This window comes from Lates calcarifer, linkage group LG23 (genome assembly GCF_001640805.2).
Source record: "Lates calcarifer isolate ASB-BC8 linkage group LG23, TLL_Latcal_v3, whole genome shotgun sequence".
Taxonomy (NCBI): domain Eukaryota; kingdom Metazoa; phylum Chordata; class Actinopteri; family Centropomidae; genus Lates; species Lates calcarifer.
The window spans coordinates 1616995-1631448 of record NC_066855.1 but is presented as its reverse complement, the minus strand read 5'-3'; the positions used below and the strand labels follow the sequence as shown (position 1 = coordinate 1631448).

General features: G+C 38.9%; 1 protein-coding gene and 1 long non-coding RNA gene across 2 annotated transcripts in view; one reads left to right on the top strand and one right to left on the bottom strand.

Annotated features, from left to right (window-relative positions):
• Nucleotides 1-13642, top strand: part of LOC108872655 (urotensin-2 receptor) — a 45653-nt gene extending 32011 nt beyond the window's left edge. Inside the window, exon 4 of the mRNA XM_018660457.2 lies at nucleotides 9157-13642. The gene's annotated coding sequence lies outside the window, so the exon portion shown is untranslated. The remainder of the gene's footprint in view (nucleotides 1-9156) is intronic.
• The window catches only part of LOC108872656 (uncharacterized), a 30662-nt gene that overhangs the window by 4763 nt on the left and 11445 nt on the right, over nucleotides 1-14454 (bottom strand). The window lies entirely within an intron of this gene.

Here is a 14454-nt window from a genome sequence, read left to right as displayed (position 1 = left end):
GGTTTGCTCAAAGGATACCACCTACAGAAGCTTCACAGAGGCAAACTGCATCTGTATGCACACACTGTAACCCCTCTATCTGTCCTCATAAAAATGCATAAACTGGGATCCAAATAATATTAATAAGATTTCTAAATGTGCCAGTTTTGCTTCTGTGATATACCCAGTGTATATTATACAGAGACAAATGTGTTTCCATGAACAAGAACAGAATAATATAGGATGGTAATCAGCAGTTCTATTTTTAATAGAACTGGTTTACATACCATATCTCAGTTGTTATATACTTAATTCCTATCTCATTTGTTTATTGCTATTTGGGCATATTTTTACAGATCTTTAAAAAGTTTGTCAATGTTCTATTTTTGTGGCAAATGTAAAAAACTCCTTTCTAACATGGTCTCCAACCAGCAAGGGCAAACTACTGTGACGTCCCCAACTCATCAGCCACTTGTTAAAGCAATACTCTGTAATATTTCAGTTTGGGGCAATTTGGTAACATCAGTGGATACTGTGGCAACAGCAAGAACAGTTTAACAGCAGATTGCAAAGACCTGGGGACATTCACATTTGGCATTTCTTCCTTCATGCCATGAACAACCACAATCAGATTTACTGCTACACATGTGGTGCATACTTTTCCACACACCTGCAGGGTGCAGGAAAACCAGTTGGTTACTTTGCTAATGGTGATGATGTATAATTTTGAAGAATGCATCTTAAATGATCACTGTCTGAACTAACCTCTGTGACAAATACATGTTTCCTCTGACTGCCTCACATTAAAGGCCACCTCATGTTTCACCAGTTTAAATGCATGTAACTGGAAATGTTGGATTAGCAACAGGAGCAGCAACTTAATACACAAAAACCATGAGGATTACAACATAAAGCTGACATGGTTCCACTGAGCACTGCTAAATTAACCTTTGCATTTGTTATGACCACTTCATAATATCAGGCTGCAACCACATTATTTCAGTGGATAACTGGAACTCTGAAATAAGTTAGAAGACATTTTAATTAAGATAGCTATCAGCATATGCCTAGACTGAGAAGTCTTTTAGTGCTTAGACTTCTAATTTAAAACTTAAACTTGAAATTACACACATTTGCTGCATGTATCTGGGTACATTAAGATTCTGTAAGTCTTTCACCAGCTGTCTGGTATAAAGCATTCATGTAAGGATAATTGGAATATAAATGAATGAAAGTAAATTAAATGCTCAAAAATACTCCTGTCTGAGCGAATGTACCCATGTAAACAAAGGCACACGTGTGCACACACATAATATCGACATACTCTCATTATTAGTGGTCTGTGTGCACTGGTGTAGCTGCATGTGTGGATGAGGCCTGTGGTGCTGCAAGCCTAAGATAAGGACCAGCCAGTGTGTTGTGTGTTAAGCCAGGCGGGATAAGCCAGGTCTGTATGTCCTGCCAGAGAGGGAGCGAGAAGCAGAAGCCATAACAGCCAAAGAGCCAGTAACACTGACTCACAAGCCCTCATGGTGCAAAAACTGGAACACAAACCTTGCTTTTAACCTGTCTTTTACCCAGACATTCAGCCAATATCACACCCTGGCTCAAACATACAGAGATACATTTTTAACACTCTGCACCTCTCCAGGCATTCCTCATCCTAAAGTGAAGAAATCTATTTCAAATTTAAATTGGCTACCAGCTACGATGAACGTGGACTTGGGTGTGTGAAATACATGATAATAACAACTTTAATAACCACAATGATTACCCTGTAAATCTTTCTCCCAGCTTTGCTGTGGCAGGAGATTTATACCCCTCCACTGCTAATATGCTTCACCTTGCAGTCAGCATTACTGAAGCCTTGTATGGATAAACCCTCAAACACTTCAAAAGTAATAATAAAATTCTTTAAAAGATGCAACAATAACGCTGAAGGTTGTTTTTTTATGACCTGCTAAATAATTTAAATCTGGAAATGGCAAAGGAAGCTATTCTCCATTAATGCACCTTCTTCAGCTCACTAAGATCCACTCTGGTCTCTGATGAGCCCTGATGATGAGGCCTTGGCAAAGACAGGCAAGTACACACCTTGGCACCTGATGGTTGCTGCCAAGTGGGCCATAAGGTGGATTGGCTGCCACTGAGAGAGCAAGGCTGGTCTAGTGGAACACGACAGTGGCAAAAATGAGAGGCGGTGGAGGGGGAAATGAAGGAGAGACATCAATGGTAGGGTGCACAGCCAAATGCATAGCAATCTCAAGTCAACAGGTGTCCAGTGAACAGCTGGACTGTGGCCTGGGGGAGCAGAGTCATTCACGTTTCTATTTTCTGCCCACTGCTATTCAAACAGCCAAAGAACATGACTCTATTTCTGTGAGCATTAGGGAGACAGTCAGCAGCTTAAGCCCCTCAAAGCTCTATAACTTGCATTAATGACACAACCTCTGGAGGTTGACTCGCCTGTGTGAGCACATTATTATTGAATAGCCCCAACATTTGCTGCTGATAAAGGAAGTGAGGATTCATCTTGACTTTTTTGCCCAATGGGGATGATTTGAGTGAGCGACCAAACTAGTCAAAGCTTCAGTTTATTTACTGCTAACATTAAACCAGATTCAGTGTTACTTCCAAGACCAAGGACTATTTCATACCTTATTGAGATAATAAAAAACCTAACCTGTCCACTGTGTAGTACTTCCCAATGAGGAATCAGAGTTGTGGTAAGGTTAGCAGCTCTGCACTGCTCTTTATTGGACTGGGAAGTTTACACTCCAGCATTACACTTGCCAAACACATTGGCTAGTGATCATTCTAAAGCTTTTCCCTTATAAGGTTGAAAACATATGGTTTGAAAATGTAAACAATAAAACATTAATCTAACCTCGGTCTTGTCCAAGAATGTAAGCTAAGCAGCCAAACAGACTAATGAACTACTAGTCTGGTCCTTTTCTGTCATACTCACAGTTCAGCGTGAGGCTAACCAGCACTACCATGTCCCATCCACTAAGATGGAGGTGGCAGGGTTTATGACCTACAGCTAGCTAGCCACCAGTGGGCAATCAAGGTGCTTTAGCTTCAGTTTTGAGGAGATATCATTGTGTCAGACCAAAAAATATATGGTGACCTGCTGGAAATCAGCACAGGATGATTGTGGATTTTGTGAACTTGTGAACTTGCTTAGCCAAAACTGTCAAATTAAGTTTTTCTCTCTGCTGCTATATGTTCATTAGTAAAAAAAAAACATCTTTAGATATAATTTAAAACAATGGAACAGTGAGTGAGTTTGACTGTCACCATGTTTGATTCACATATTGCTGAATTTAATTCTGGACTTGAAAGAACAGTAAAAAAAAAAAAAACCTTTTTAAATTGAAATAACCAAAACTGCTGTAACATTGGCAGCACATTTTGTGTTCGCTTGGGGCCCAGTGGCTCATAGTTAGAGGCTGATTGAGTAAATCAGGCCCCGCTTACATGGCCTCTGACCAAGAATAGCAACCAGCAGGAAGCAATGTGGATGCTGTGCCGAGAAAGACAGCAGTAGAAAGGGAGAAAGTCAGAGCAAACCTACGTAACACAGAGTGATCTTGCAATAATAAGGTGTCCACCTTCCAGCCAATCAAACGATAGTATCTATCAAATCCACAATATAAAAATAATATATGGAATTCAGTAAAGACTTCTACCTGTGCTATGAAAATGTGCAGATATGTCACAAGTTACAATGACAATTTCCACCCTATCCTATTACTATCAGGAGGCCGACACATCATCATGACTGTGTCTGAAACTGGAGGCGCAATATGCCTGTTCTAATTCTTGCCATACTGCACTGTGGCCAGTTTCAGGAACCAAATGTACAGTATGGGGATGAGGTGAAAGAAGCTGAATAGAAGAACTTGAATATTAAAAACTATGAGCAAACAGATTCCTCATTCCCATCATTTGCTCCCTCACTGTAAGTGAGATGTGACTTTTAACACTTGTGTCAGTCTTGGTTTCACACGCTTTGTATTTTGGTGATTTGCCATTTACTGCAGTGTGGCCAACTGGGACAAAAGGTCAGTTGTCAGTGTTAGTAAGATTTTTCATTGCTTGCTTTGTCAGACTAGGTCAAGAGCACACAGTGCAACATGCACATTCTAATGTGCTATTTTGAGGGCTTTATCAGTGCATGTGTGCAGCTATCAAGCCCACTATCCCACTAGTTATGATTCTGCCTCTCATGATTTTTCCAGTTTCAGTGTTTACTGCCAGCACAAGATGTTCTTGCTACCACCACACTCTTCCCTGACCTTTAACATGCCTAACTGCCATGTGCAGATGCTATACCATGTGCATTATTCAGGGTTTTACAACATTCTCCCAAATCCACATTCTTGTCTGGCACAAGAATAAGAAGAAGCAATATGCTTGGCTTATCCAGTCTTTTCAGCACTTCTAAATATTTTAGCCAAGTTGATTTGTATGTCTAGCTCTCCATGACGTGCATTTTGTTCACCACAGACCTATCAGTGTGCACCATGTCTGATGAAATATGACAAAATTCAATGTTCTCTCAGTGTGCGTGTGAGTGCATGTGGCCAGCAGGACTTGTGGGTGTTGTTATGCAGACTGTGTGATGTGACACTGTCAAAACAAAACTAAAACAAATAAAAATAACTAAAATGATGAAATGTGAAATATATGTAATCATAATAACAAAGACCATCCCCCCACCCCCCTCCAATTTCACTGAAGGGAATGCTCCAAGTTTTGGGGAAATTTATTTGCAAGATAGAAAACTCCTAAATGTCAGACTCGGCTGCACATAGTTTAAAATTGAGTATGGAAGGACCAAGGCTATTATATAACTAAACCTTTTCAGGCAGTAGTGAATTGAATCTCTGTAACTTTAATTTGACTGAGACTAGATATTTTGTATTGATCTGCTGCAGGGATATTAAAGTGTCACAGCAGATAAGGTGCAGGAACAGATGCACATTACAGGTATTTGTAGATGTTCTGTAACCAAAGAGTTTAGACGAAGTGATTCATTAGCTGAGCTGCTACAAAATATGATGGATATGTTAATAAGTGACCTGCCTAATGAACTGTTACTGAACAGCTTGTACTTTATCTTAAGAACCAAAGGTGACTGTGCTTACACATGCACATATACAGCTGGGAAACAGCTACTCAGCACATGACCTGCTGGACAGTCAGTCATACAGTATGTGGCTGCAACATGATTAAATGAACTAGGCATTGTGTGTTCAGCGTGACAGACTGACCACAAACAGTGTCCCTATAATGCAGAGTATTCTGATATGTTTCATCATTGGCTGTGTGAATTACTGTGGTGAGCATCACAAAGTTCATCCATCACTAATAAGGAAAAATGTTGATTTTGGCATGTGGAAAGCTAAAAAAAAACAATCAAACATAGAGCCTTGCTCCAGAAGTTTTAAACCAGTATTAAATTTAATCACTTATGATGAAGTTCAAATATGTGAACCGCAGCTCTGATTGTGGCAGTGTGTATTAGATTAACACAGGAAAAGAAATTGGATTAGGAAAGAGGACAGAAAGAAGAAAGAAAAAAGAGCAGTAAGCTGAATGAAAAGGTGTGCGTAGATTCTCTCTCTCAGCATTTTTCATGCCAACAGCAACAGCAATATAGAGTGGGAAAAAAGTGTTCCTGCTATGTGCCAAGTCTAGTGTGTGTATTGCGTATCTTTTAATGATAGAACGCTCATATTTACAGGGCAGGGTGATACTGGACATTCCAGTCAGAGAGTCCTGTAAAACTGGTTGTGGAAAGACTGACGAGAACATTGTTTCAAACAGCATCTGTTCATGCTAACCTTCACTCTCTCTCTCACACACACAGACACTTCATTAAGCATTGGTATGGTCCGTCAGCAAGACAGAACAATGACACCAGTGCTCACAATTGTTTTGCTCTTTAACTATTTTGATAAAAACTAGGAGGCCTTGCATGTATAGATAGAATGAGTTTGTATCCATGCAAGCAGCATGGCTTTAGGGCTGCCAATGTAAGCAGTCCACCACTCTGGTCCAGACTGAGATATATTTAACAATGATTGGATGGATTGCCTTGAAATTGGGGCCAGACATTCATGGTCCCCAGAGGATAAATTCTACTGACTTTGGAGACATCAGTTTAATTTGTCCAATTCTTCAGTCTATGATCAAATACCTTTGGGATTTGGTCCTAGTGCTCACAGATTGTTCAGTGACCTGGCCGGACAACAGTGTAAAAGAATAGTTCAGGCTTAATCAAAATGCTTATTTATGACAAAAAGTGTCCCTCAGGGCCCCAAACGTGAACCCATTCTTTGTTTATAGTATCAATATTGCTCAATTTGTTTAACATGTTAAAAACATATAATGTCCATCTTTATGACACAATTTTAAACAGCTGAGCTGATTCTTTATGATTAGCATAAAAATATCTGCAAATCTCTTTCAATACCCTGAGACTTTCTGAGGATAGAAAACACTTGCAGTCTTTAAGGTTCTTGAGATACTGTTAATCCAAGGAGAAGAGGGTCTCACACTCACTGTCTTCTGTCAGGCTCTTGGAAATAGTTGATTATCATGAAAGTGAAACAGAACAGTTCCATTAAATGTTTGAGTGAGAGGACAGAGAAGTTAAGAGAGCATGGTGGGAAAAGAAAAGCAAGTGAAAACACAGAGAGTGAGAGAGAAATATATACACGAGCAGTCTTTTAGCTTAGCTTAGCATAAAGGCTGGAAACGGGGGAGAATACAGCTCACCTGTTTCTATCTATAGATCCCAAAATCCACCTACCGACATGCAAAAGTATTTCAAAGTCATGACCTTCCTGAGGCCTCTTCTGGTTCCCTGGCTTCTGTTCCCAGCCAAGGCAAATTGTGATTTCAGTTTTTGTACAGATTAAGCAAACAAGATATAACATGGTAATCAGTGAGCTTTTAAAAATGATTTTGTTACATTTGGACAGAGCCAGGCCCATTTTAAGTTTTACTGCTAAAAACTAAGCTGACCAGCTGCTGTGTCCACATATTTAGAGTACAGACATGTATCAGTGTAGTGATGGTACATATTGCTAATGGAATGTAAGTCAAAGAATGCACCCACATATGCTGAAAGCTGAATTATAGGTACCTTCATTTAAATAGGGAAAGTCCTGACATGAACCATACTGTAAGAAGTAGAGGCAGAAATTAGATAGGTGTTAAATATACTGAACAGCAATGACTGTATCATTTCTCCCATTCATCTTTGTAATTTCTTGTTTCATGAATAGAAATGATCATCATTTTGATCTTTCATCTTTCACTTTCATCAAAGTAAGATTAATGAAAATGGAGTGATGAAATTAACAGAGTAGCAGCTTTTTCATATCATGGCTGTAAATATTATTATTCAAACGGCTGGTACAGGTTATATTATGGGATCAGCCTTTTCCTTTGATTCTTCAGTCCTTTTTTCTCGCTCAGAGCACTGATTACATTTTTGCAGATATTGAAAGAAATAATCTCCTTTGAATAATTAATTACTTCATCAACATGCTGCAATCAGCAAATGAATTCATATATCTAGGTTTTCTTTATTGTACTGAGTCCCATTGATCAAAAAAGAAGGGCAGGGATGTCAGTTCTTTGGCTGAAAAAGAAAATTAAGTTGAAAGTAGTTTGAAAGTAAGAAGCGATCATATTTTGAGCCTGATGATGCTTGAACCTGCCTATATTAAACCCAGAAAAGGCCTGACTTGAACCCCACTGAAGCGGGAACCTAGAAATTAGATGGTTCTGAATATATCCTACAGCAGTACTCCAGTAATCAACAATGATGTGATGTACTGTGATTGATTTAGTGTTGATTATTGTGAGATTAATGAGGGTTGATGTGATTCTGATGCCATGCTTACATTGTATACAGTGTGTTCTTTAATTAGACACGTGTGTCAAATCCAGTGCATTTTTTATTTACTGTTTGTGTAGTGGGGAAAAAAATCTTGTGAGAACAGATGAATAGTCACTGAATGAATGAATTTGCATGTGACCCACTTCCATTTGATTCGAGTAAGCTGAAGGGGAGTTGTAATTGTATCTGCATATAACTATGCAGATACAGTTGTATAAAAGTGAGCGGTCTGAAGACGTTTAAAGCTGTGAAACTGATTTAAAATAAAACGCAGGTATGCTTGAAACAAACCAGTTTGTCTGACCGAGAAGCAAGCGGCCACATTTGAAAAACCTGCCATCATATATGCTGAGGTGATAATGATTCAAATGCGGATTACAGATAAGATCTTGATAGTGTTGCACTTGGTTGGGGAGTAGCGGTACTATATACTATATGCTTTCAAAATATTGTAACATTTCAATTAGCCAGCTATCGTTTCCATTAAGTCGCATCAGACCAACTGGTTAACAAGAGATTTTTGGCCATTTTGCAAACACCTTCATCCCCCTCAAACTGCCTACTGAGTAGTGCAGGAGCACAATCGAATGCTACATTCTATTTTCTATGTGAGGAAAAAAAATGCCTCAGAAGTCTGTTGCTCCACCACAAGTGCAGAATGCTTCTAATTCGGGGGGCTCAGCATTTTGAGTTAAAACGGAGGTAAAACTTTTCAGGATATGACAACAGAGACATTTCTTTCTGTCAAAAAAAGACTCATGAAGGCACCTCTGAGTTTGATACAAAGGCTGTATGTTCAGCTCTGCAAAACTCCATCCTGGAGAGCTGGTTCATCTAAAGCGATTATACATAATGTATGAGGATAAACTATGTTTTGGTATAAAAATTGCACCTGAGGGATAATGGCAGTGAAACCAAAGACACCACAGACACTGTTCACAGCTAATCTGATTCTGCCAGGCAATCCTATTAACTATGCTCTCTAAATCACACTATAATGATTTCTTTCTTCTGAGTTTGAATTCTGTGTGTGTATGAGTGTGTTTAAGCAACCCCCCCAAAAAAGCTGTGCCTTACCTTTCTAAATGCACACAGGAACTGATAACTACTTCTTTGCTATTTTTACCCGCATGCTGTTTCCAGTGAGAACATGCTCTGCAAACAAAGTGGGGAGTGTGTGTGTGTGTGTGTGTGTGTTTAGGGGATTTACAACCACAGTATTAATAGCTACCCTCTGTCCTGTGTCTCCCTGATAGGTATGATATGAGAGCTGTGCTGGCTGTGGAAGACGAAGGACAGGAAGAAGGACAGGAAGAACCTGTTGGAGATGACACAAACAGTAGCAGACCCTGAGCGCCTCACCACCACAACTGTGAAAGAGGATGAAAAAGATGGAAGTTTCTTTTGTATTTGCAGGTCAATATGTGTGGAAACAACAGCATTGTATAAACACCAGCGGGAACTGAATGAGAAGCTGGCTGCTGCTGTTTAAGACGGTGTATAAAATAGACACCTTCCTGTGGCATGGGGAGAAAGATCAGTGTCTTACATAACAAAAGGGAACTTTTCAAATTTTATGCTTTCTCATATGTTTACCCTCTGTCCTTCATGTTGCATTGTGTTGGCCTGCATGTGTACGTGTCTCTAAAACTGTTATTTCTTGGTGATTGAGAGAAGATACACAGTGACAACAATGCAGTTGACGCACAAGAAGTAAGGACGACATTATAAAGGCATTGGTTGTTTGATTTTCAAAAAAGAAATTAAATTCTATTAGTGTTACAGTAATATCAGTCAACCTGAAGTGAAAAGTGTGCAATGTGATATGTTAAATCCATGAAAGATGGAAAAGGGTTTCAGCTGTAGAAAATGATCACTCTAGGACGATATCGTGAATGTCTTTTAACTGTTAAAAAAAGAGGTTTGAAATTTTGGTAAATATCTTACTCACTTTCTTGTTGAGAGTTAAATGAAATGCTGGATACCAATTCCATATGTGTACTGTGAATATAAGACTGCAGTTAGTGGCTGGTTAGCTTAGTTTAGCACAGACTAGAAAAAGGAAGAAACAGCTAGCCTGTCCAGAGCTAACAAACTACACCTACCAGCAACTCTAAGCCTAATTACCATCATACAACTCTGTTGTTTAACCTGTGCAAAAACTGAAGTGTAAAAATGACACATTGTAGTTGTTGGTAGGTGGATTTTGTTATCAGGCTAACCACCTCCCTGTTTCCAGTCATTGTGCTAAGCTAACAGGCTGCTGGTAATAGTATCATATTTACGGTACAGACGTGAGAATGATGTTGATTTTCTCATCTCGCTTTTCCCAAAATGTCAAACTATTCCTTCATAGGAAAGGCCTTCAACAGAAAACAGTTCTGATTGAAAAAACACAGCCTTCTCATTCATTTGAATGCAACCGCTGTGTTGCTATGGCAAAACCCTTTAACCTGACTCAACTTTTGTTCTGTTTTCTGTCTAAACACCCGATGAGGCTGGCAATATTCTGTATGATTCTCCTTCAACAATCACTCAATCACATACACTGTCCTGCTGCCAGATATGCTCACTATGGAGCACCAGATACATATTAATCTGCAGTTTCAACTGTATTATTATTCAAAAAAAGAAACTACATGTTCTTGATTCATTTTTAAAGATTAACAGATTTTAAGATTGGGTGGAGTGCTACAGAAAAGCCGTAAAGTTTCAAAAGGTAAACTGACCCACTGTTAGTTTTGTTTTTTCCAGGGGATTTTTTTTTGGGGGGGGGGTCAATTTGGAGAATACAGAATAACTCCAGCCTTAACATCAGTACAAAACTAGGTGTTCCTGTTTTTGATCCATGAGAACATGAAAAACTTACTTACATTACTGAATAAATTGTAAAAAGACTAATCAAAATTTAATATATTGGTTGAGGAAAAATATCTCCATATAGATATTGTTGCTGATGTACTTCCTCTGATGTATTTCATTTGTTTACAGATATCTGAATTCCTTTGCATGTCGATACTGTTACTTAATGCTACTGTGCAACGCTATCAACTTCTACAACATCCCGACTAAACACTGGAAAAGCCAAAAGCGCTTTTGATATGTGTTTTCTCAGATCTGTGAGGCTCCTCTGAGGTTTCTATTGTCTTCTCAGGCCAGCCTGATCACATTGTGGTTTCAGCTCTGATACAAGAAAGGATACAAAGAGCGTGAGCAGAGTTGCAGGTAGGAACCAAGCTGTTACATCTCTATTGATTCAACTCCCAGAACAGCGGCAGACAAGCTGCAAACATTGCCTGGCTGATGCATATTTAACCAAGCTATCCTCTGAAGAAATCTTGTTCTTGGATTTGGGAGGTTTTGTATGCAAGAGCTTGAAAATGGGAGAAATTTACACAGATCTGACCGTGGGATTTGAAGATGTTCAAAAGGCTTTTATAGATGTTGCCTGCTGGCTTTGTATACATGTACACTGTATATAGGTTCATGAGAAATCAATATGCTAATGCATGGCAGAGTAAAGCCAGATTTCATACCCTGTGATTGAGTCTCCCATGTCATAAACAAACCGACTGGCCACAGATAGAACTGCCTGCAAGCCAAAAAGCATGACAAGATTTGGTTGCTTTCTATCCTCTGACTGAGCAGTAGGTTACTTGGAAGACATGAGACAGAAGTGATAATCCTGTATAATAGTGTAACGGTCCTGGGCCCCATTCCTTGCATTTGAATAACTGAGCTACAGATTTTAAATCGTGCAAGTTCAACACAGAAAATTTGGTTGTATTTTCTGCCTGCACTGTCACACATGGTACGCAACATGTATAGAGTTCAATTCAGCTGCTTCTAGATGTAAGTTATTGTCTGCTTAATCTTGTATAATAGTTAAGGGGCCACTCGACCATTTTTACACATCGAGATCAGTTTACTTGTTATTAAGAGAACTGCTCAGCCTGTGAAACAGTTGTATAATGTGTTCTGTTGGAGAGAGCTTTCAAAAGTCTGAACCAATAAACCTGATGATTTCATCAGCGTTATCTCAGCTTGGGCTTCAAATTCTTCCTAGATTACAAGCAAGGGGCAAAGAGCTTGAAATACTTAAAAGAAAGAAGGTCTGACAAATGGTAACTAGGGAATCTAGCATTTTTGGCTCTCAACCCATACTGGGACTAAAAGGATATCTGGGCTTCTGTTCCTTTAGATTTTTTGTTAAGTCATCCAACCATACTACTCTGTTGGAGTGCCCCTTTAATTATCATATATGATTGACTTATCTGATTCAATGGACCAAAAATACTTACATAATACTTCAGTCAAACCTCTCAGGTGTGTTTAGGTCAATTTACTGTCAAACAACCCTTGAGACCTCTCAGTCAGTCTGAAAAACAGTCCGTCGCTACAAATATACTACCAAATATGCAAGACTGCATCAGAAAGCTGTCAGACAACAAGGACTGAGAGAAAAGCATGCCAGGGTATTTCACCTCAGGCTGAATTAAATGGTTTTTGACAGCTAGGAGGAAAAAGATCAAAACTGTGGTTAAACCAACCTTATACATCCAGCAATGCTATCATTTCATTGGAGTACTTTCTGGCTACCTGAAGAATGTTAGTCTAATATTCTCTGACTTTATGAGTCCTCAGCCAAATTTTGGGTCTTTACATGCTACATGTTCAAGTTTCAGGGACTCATTTGCTTTAATTCTGTTACTTGTTGTGGAGCAGGTACCATTCTCTGTCAAAGCTTGTGTTCAGGCAAAGTTGCATACAAAGTTAATGATGCAATTGAATGTAAATTCACCTAGGGCGGCATGGATTTCTGCAAAGACGCATAGTTGAAAATGTTTCAACTACAGTGAAAAATTCAAGCAAATCTTGGGGCTCTATGAATCTACTTCATAAATGTACAGAGACAATAGGACACATCATTGCTAGCTTACAACTAACATCTGCACACTGAGTGTGTTGACTCTTTGGAGCAAATAAACACAAATGGTCAAATTCATGTAAACGACACAAGGCAAAAAATTCACTTTGCTTTCTCCGTGAGCACCTTAATATAAAATTATGAGCTGTTGATGAGAGAGACTCAATCATATTACATTGGCCAAAAAACCAAAACAGTAAGCTGAAAGTAACTAAATGTTGCATTGCACTACAGAGTTGGTTGTTGATAGTAAGTAAGTTAATTAAACTGAAAGTCACCTGCTGTCAATCCAATTCCATTCAAACCTAAAAATATTTACTCTTAAAAGGGCCAATCTAGGGAAATCAGGTTTAATCAGAACTATCACCCAAAGCACAGCCTGGTTAACCCGCTTGTATAGTTTATATATTGCTATCAAATCATACTTTGAATACATGAATTAAAGGGTTAAGAATAGACTTCTTCATGCATGTTAATGTAGCCACTTGGGACAGTCATCTTGTAAGCTGTTATACTGTAGCCAGCCATTCTTTAGCACACTGCGTAAATCTCCACCTGCTTAATTAGGCTGTGTTTTGATAAAATAAGGGATCACACACACACACACACACACACAGAGTCCAGTCATGAGGGGTTTGTTTGTCCTTGGCCGTTGTATTTATCTTTAATTGCATTCTCTCTGTGGGTGACATAACACCTGGAGCTACATTATAGTGCTAAACTGACGCTGTTATCCTGTTATTCTCTGACAACTGAAGACAACGAGTGATGTAAATTATGTGCACTCTTATTAAAAAAATGTTTGACCTCTCTGACTCAGTGTCTCTGTGTCCTTGATAGGAAAGATCTTAATCTGTGTAATTAATTGGGTTAATCATAACTTCTATTTTACATTGTACCACTGAGTGGTTATCTGAAGAAACCTGCTCAAAAGCCCCAATGATGTGACATAAAACCTCCTCTGAAGCATTCTTCATTATCACATGTCCTGGTGAGATGTGCTGAGCTTTGACTAGAGGGCAGGAAATAAAAATCACAGATTAGAAGAGGAAAAACATGACTGCTCTGAGAGTTCTGAGAGGGAGAGAGTCAAAAATATATGATGAGACAAGGCAGGACCTTGACATTCAGGATCTTATATCTGTAGGATGTGAGTGAAGTAACCGAGGACAGGTCTAAAAGAATTATGCATAAATTGATTTCTGAATTGTCAGCGTAACAATGTCATTCAAAAAATTCATTTAAAACTAGAAGCACCGGTTCCATACTATGATTCTTTCCAAAAACACACTGACAATTTTCAAAGACTGAGCGATCCTTCATAACGGATATAAATTACTCATCTCCCTCAATGGAAGAGATGTCTCTGGAACAGGGATCACAATGAGTGAGACAGTTTAAGGTCCTTAATAGCAACTTGGGGTTGTGTGAATTTGCAGTGCCAAGATGTGAGAAGAATTTTCTTCTCTCTTCCGTTTAAAGTGTCATTTAACGACTTCAAAAGCTCTTTAATGACACTGAAATTGCATCTTGATTTGTAAGCTTTCCTCTTCTGTTTAGTGTATCTACACGCCCTTCTAATATTCTGGACACAGTCATTAACCCTCAGTGGTGGTTCTGTTAATGA